Consider the following 6,404-nt stretch of genomic DNA (forward strand, 5'->3'; position numbering starts at 1 on the left):
TTTTGTATTAGTGTCTTTTTTTTTATTTTATTTAATATCCGACATTACTGTAGTGTGATTGTGTGTAGATCTTCATCTTATCAGATTACATTTTTTTTCTGGATGAGTACTGAGAAATCTTGCTGCTGATTGGCTGAGAGAGGAGAGGGTTGGCTCACGGTTTTGGCGCTAGATGAGGGGAAGGGGGGGGTCTCTTCCTTTTTATCTTTAAAACATGAGCACAGGTGCTTCATGACAAACCTTACTAGCATGTTTGGCTGCATCATTTTCTTTTGGCACTGTATTTTGGATGAACGTTAATTTATTAAAAAATATACCAAAAACGTTCTGCAAATGGACTCTGGTGTTTGGTTTGTTTGGTGAAAAATGTACTGGTCCTGCTGGAGTTCATAGAAGCTCCGAATGGTTTGGTACCAAGGAGAGATACGGCGTTGGTGACCCGAACTGGGCGATTCTCAGCTTGATCATCCGCCACCGGTGATGAGTGAGGGATGAAAAATCGGATCTTTTATTACTGAATGCACCATGCAAAGCTTTAGCAGGTTCTGCAACACTCTGGTGCTGAAGTTGTTGGCGATTCAAGAATTAAAGGAGTCAGAAGAAGCTATTTTCTACAAGCCGACATGTTGCGGTTCAACTTTTACAAATCCAGCCAAAAATGCTGGATTTGTAAAAGTTTGCTTCCTATTGGAAATCATAGTTTAAGAAAGAATCTACAGCATTTTCTGGTTTTAAATCTGAATGTTTTTAGTCATTTTAGAGTCAAGACTTTTTGCACATGCACCATTTACATAGAGGCTCAATAAATGCAGCTGATCTTCAGTTATGGGGTTGCACGGAGGCGCTGTTGCCTTGCAGCAAGAAGGTCCTGGGTTTGATTCCCAGCCTGGGGTCTTTCTGCATGGAGTTTGCATGTTCTCCCCGTGCATGCGTTGGTTCTCACCGGGTACTCCGGCTTCCTCCCACAGTCCAAAGACATGCCTGTTAATTGGTCACTCTAAATTGCCCTTAGGGGTATGAATGGTTGTTTGTGTGTTGCCCTGTGATGGACTGGACCTGTCCAGGGTGTACCCCGCCTCTCGCCCATAGACTGCTGGAGATAAGCACCAGCTCCCCCGCGACCCACTATGGAAGAAGCGGTAGAAAATGACTGACTGATCTTCAGTTAAATGTATCAGCTTTTAATCACTGGATACACTCTGAGGCTGTTTTACCATAAAAATATGTCCCCCTGCTTGTCTGACTGTGCCCAAAGGTTTTTATCAGGAGGCAGATCTGGACTGGAACCAGCATCATCAATAGCTCACAGAGTGTGGCTTCGAAGCCAAACTGATGAGAAAGAAAACAGAAAACTGACCTGCTAACACGAATCGCTTCAGTTTCTGGTTCACGGCCACATTGATGTTGGTCGCTCAGGTTTTCTTTACGAAGGTTTCTCCAGACATCTTTTCTCCATTTTATCTTTTAAATAGAAACCTTTTGAAATAAACTGATGAGTTTCTGATAGCAAATTATAGTTCTGAAATTTGTTTCCTCAACTGAATCTTGAACCGTCTCAGTTCTGGTCAGAGGTTCTGGTCATCCACTCATCGCGGGCATGAACGTCATAAATCAGGGGTTTTAACCGGTTTATCTGATCCACTCTTTCTCCTGGATAGAGTTTATACAGCAAACAACTGCAATGAGGGCGCTGCGGTGGCGCAGTGTGCGACCCGTGTATGGAAGCTACAGTCCTTGACGCAGCCATCACGGGTTTAATCCCCTCTTTCTCCAACCCATTTCCTGTCGGTCACCTTACAATTAAAGACTACTGCAATGAAATGTTAATTAAAAAGATCTGAGAGTAAAACTTTAATTTATTGTGGACTTTCTCCAAACCAAACAGTTTTGAAAGGCTCACCGTGTCTCCTCCACACAGACCTCTTCTCATTGTGGCCAAACAGCTCAATCTTTGCCTCGTTTGACCAGAAAACCTTAATCCAAATGGAACTGGGCTCATCCAAGTGGGCACCAAACGATTTCCGACCAGCTTCAACGTTTTGATGTTTGAGCAGAAGCATCTTTCTTAGTCAACACCCCCTCAGGCCATGTTGTTGTGTATCACTCACAAAGGGACACTTACAGGTACATTTCAATTAATTAGAATATTGGGAAATATTTCAAGCCTTTATTTCTTGTAACTTTGATGATTATGATTTACAGAGAACGAAAACCCAGAATTCAGTGTTTCAGAAAATTGGGATATTACAGAATATCAATAAAAAACAAATTTTAAACAGAAATGTCAGGCTTCTAAAAAGTACGTTAATTTCTATGCACTCAATACTTGGTTGGGGCTCCTTTTGCATGAATTACTGCATCTATGCAGCGTGGCATGGAGATCAGCCTGTGGTTCTGCTGAGGTGTTCAGGAAGCCCAGGTTGCTTTAATATGTGCGTTCAAGTCACCTGCCTTGTTGGTTCTGGTGTCTCATCTTCTATGACAATACTCCATAGATTCTCTATGGGGTTCTGGTCAGCCCAGTTTGCTGGCCAATCAAGAACAGTAACACAGTGGTCATTGAACTATCTTTTGCTACCTTTGGCAACGTGGGCCGGTGCCAACACCTGCTGGAAAATTAAATCAGCATCTCCATGATGCTTGTCGGCAGAAGGAAGCATAAAGTGTCCTGAAATGTCCTGGTAGATGGCTGTGTTGAATGAATGTAGGCTTCAGAAAACCCGGTGGAGCAGAACCTACAGACGACATTGGTACCCCAAATTATTAGACCGTCGAAACTTCACACTGGACTTCAAGCAACATGGATTATGAGACTCCGCTGTTCCTCCAGACTGGGACCTTGATTTCCAAGTGAAGTTAAAATTTTACTTTAATCTGAAAAGAGCACTTTGGTCCACTGCGCAACAGTCTGGTTCTTCTACTTATTCCAGGCAAGAGGCACATGGTGTTGTGTTAGGTTCACGAGTGTGTCAACAAGGGGACTGTGACACTTAAGCCCATGTGTAGGATTCCTCTGTGTGTAGTGGGTCTTGATGTGCTGACTGATGCACCTTTTCCTACCACACTTTTTCCTTCCACTCAACCTTCTGTGAAATATGCTTGAATAAAGCACTCTAAACAAACAGCTTCTTTAGCCATGACCTTTTGTTACTTACCCTACTTGCTTGTGAATGGTGTCGATGACCGTCTTCTGGACATCTGTCCAGTCAGTAGTCTTCTACATGATTGTGTCTCCCACTGACCCAGACTGCGAGACCATTTAGAGGCCCAGGAAACCCTTGCAGGTGTTTTTATTTAATTAGCTGATTAGGGTGTGACACCATAAGTTTCTTATACTTACCTTTTTGCACAATATTCTAATTTTCTGAGACACTTCAATTTTACATATATATTTTTTTTCATTCTCTGTAGCCATAATCATCAAAATTGAAATAAAAATAAAGTTTGAAATATTTCACTCTATTTGTAATTAATTTTTATATTACTGTTACTTTCTGAAATGAGTGACAAAAATATTGATCTATTTCCTGATATGTACATGTAATTAAATATTTTTTTAGGTGTACATACTAATTTTAGCTCTGTGAATCAGAGAAAATCTACAATAAAGTTGCTTTTGTATAATCATACAAAAGCAACTTTATTGTAGATTTTCTCTGATTCACAGAGAACAGGTCCGACTTAGTGCCGGCAATGCGGACCAAACTCCTGCTCCGCTCGTACAGGGACCGGATGGCCCCTAGTAAAGGGCCCCCGATTCCATACTCCTGGAGCACCCCCCACAGGGCATCACGAGGGACACAGTCGAATGCTTTCTCCAGGTCCACAAAACACATGTGGACCGGTTGGGCAAACTCCCATGAACCCTCGAGTACCCTGTAGAGGGTATAGAGCTGGTCCAGTGTTCCACGGCCGGGACGAAAACCATACTGCTCCTCCTGAAGCCGAGGTTCGACTATCGGCCGGACTCTCCTCTCCAATACCCTGGCGTAGGCCTTACCAGGGAGGCTGAGGAGTGTGATTCCCCTGTAGTTGGAACACACCCTCCAGTCACCCTTCTTATGTAGGGGGACCACCACCCCAGTCTGCCAGTCCAAAGGCACTGTCCCCGACCGCCACGCAATGTTGAAGAGGCGTGTCAACCATGACAGCCCTACAACATCCAGAGACTTGAGGTACTCAGGGCGGATCTCATCCACCCCCGAAGCCCTGCCACCGCGGAGCTTTTTAACCACCTCGGTGACTTCAGCCTGGGTGATGAAAGAGTCCAACCCCGAGTCTCCAGCCTCTGCTTCCACCAGGGAATGCGTGATGGCAGGACTGAGGAGATCCTCGAAGTACTCCTTCCACCGCTCGGTAATGTCCTCAGTCGAGGTCAGCAGTCTCCCGCCCCCACTATAAACAGTGTTGGCGAAGCACTGCTTCCCCCTCCTGAGGCGCCGGACGGTTTGCCAGAATCGCTTCGGGGCCAACTGGAAGTCCTTCTCCATGGCCTCACCGAATTCCTCCCAGGCCCGAGTTTTTGCCTCGGCCACAGCCCGGGCCACAGCACGCTTGGCCTCACGGTACCCGTCAGCCACCTCAGGAGTCCCACAAGCCAACCACAGCCGATAGGACTCCTTCAGCTTGACAGCGTCCCTTACTGCCGGTGTCCACCACCGGGTTCGGGGATTGCCGCCGTGACAGGCACCGCAAGACCTTACGGCCGCAGCTACGGGCGGCAGCATCGACAATAGATGCGGAGAACATGGTCCACTCGGACTCTATGTCTCCAACATCCCTCGGAATCTGGTCAAAGCTCTCCCGGAGGTGGGAGTTGAATACATCTGTGGCCAAGGGGTCCGCCAGACGTTCCCAGCAGACCCTCACTATACGCTTGGGCCTGCTAAGTCTGTCCGGCTGTCTCCTCCTTCAGCGGATCCAACTCACCACCAGGTGGTAATCAGTGGACAGCTCAACCCCTCTCTTCACCCGAGTGTCCAAAACATGCGGCCGAAGGTCTGATGATACGACAACAAAGTCAATCATCGACCTCCTGCCTAGGGTGTCCTGGTGCCAAGTGCACTGATGGACACCCTTATGTTTGAACATGGTGTTCATTATGGACAATCCGTGACTAGCACAGAAGTCCAATAACAAAACACCGCTTGGATTCAGATCGGGGAGGCCATTCCTCCTGATCACGCCTCTCCAGGTGTCACTGTCGTTTCCCACGTGGGCGTTGAAGTCCCCCAGCAGAATAATGGAGTCCCCGGGAGGGGCACTATCCAGCACCCCCGACAGGGACGCCAAGAAGGCCGGGTACTCCGCACTACCACTCGGCCCGTAGGCTGAAATGATAGTCAGAGACCTCTCCCCAACCCGAAGGCACAGGGATGCGACCCTCTCATCCACTGGGGTAAACCCCAACACGAGACGGCTGAGCCGGGGGTCGACAAGCAAACCCACACCAGCCCGCCGCCTCTCCCCGTGGGCCACTCCAGAGTAGAAGAGAGTCCAGCCCCTCTCGAGGAGATGGGTTCCAGAGCCCACGCTGTGCGTGGCGGCGAGCCCGACTATTTCTAGTCGATATTGTGATGGAAATTCTTGTAGTAAATGTTCCAAAGTGTATAAGGTGACCTCACTCCTCAGAACATCTGTGTTAGAGGAGGAAGCTGTAAAAGCCATTATCAGAAGTTTAATGGTTAAGACCCATTTTTTAGGACGATGTCAGGAAGGGCAGTTAGGTCTGTTCCTAGATAACCTTGTCACCTTTGAACTCAAGAAGGGTTTGGGTCATAAAACACAGACTCTTTGAAGTTGAGATAACACAGTCATGTTCTGGTATAAATACTGTGTGTAAATGTTGATCGGGGCTCTGTTTCACTGACTAACCTCAGTGACAGGGTCTTCAAACGCTTAATGCCTTTGAATAAAACTTGTAAAGACAATGTCTGGATTTTCTCTTCTTGTGAGTCAACTTCTACCCACTTTGATAAGAAAATTCCACAACAATATCTCTCGACCTCCCGCACCAGCTCAGGCTCCTTCCCCCCCATTGAGGTGACATTCCACGTCCCTAGAGCCAGCCTAAGCATCCGGGGATCGGGCCGCCGAGGTCTCCAACTTCGTCCGCCGCCCAATCCTCTTTGCACCGGTACCTCACGGTTCCCCTGCAGGTGGTGGGCCTACTGGGGGATGGTCTGGCGGGACCCGTTCGGGCTTGGCCCGGCCGGGTCCCGCGAGGAGCAACCCAGCCACCAGGTGCTCTCTGACGAGTCCCGACCCCAGTCCTGGCTCCATGGTGGGACCCCGGCTCCGCCGTACCGGGCGACATCACGTGCCTCGATTTTGTAGTCGCCATGAGGGGTTCTTGAACCACTCTTTGTCTGACCCGTCACCTAGAGCCTGTTTGCCATGGGAGA

The sequence above is a fragment of the Girardinichthys multiradiatus genome, chromosome 21 (genome assembly GCF_021462225.1).
Source record: "Girardinichthys multiradiatus isolate DD_20200921_A chromosome 21, DD_fGirMul_XY1, whole genome shotgun sequence".
NCBI lineage: Eukaryota > Metazoa > Chordata > Actinopteri > Cyprinodontiformes > Goodeidae > Girardinichthys > Girardinichthys multiradiatus.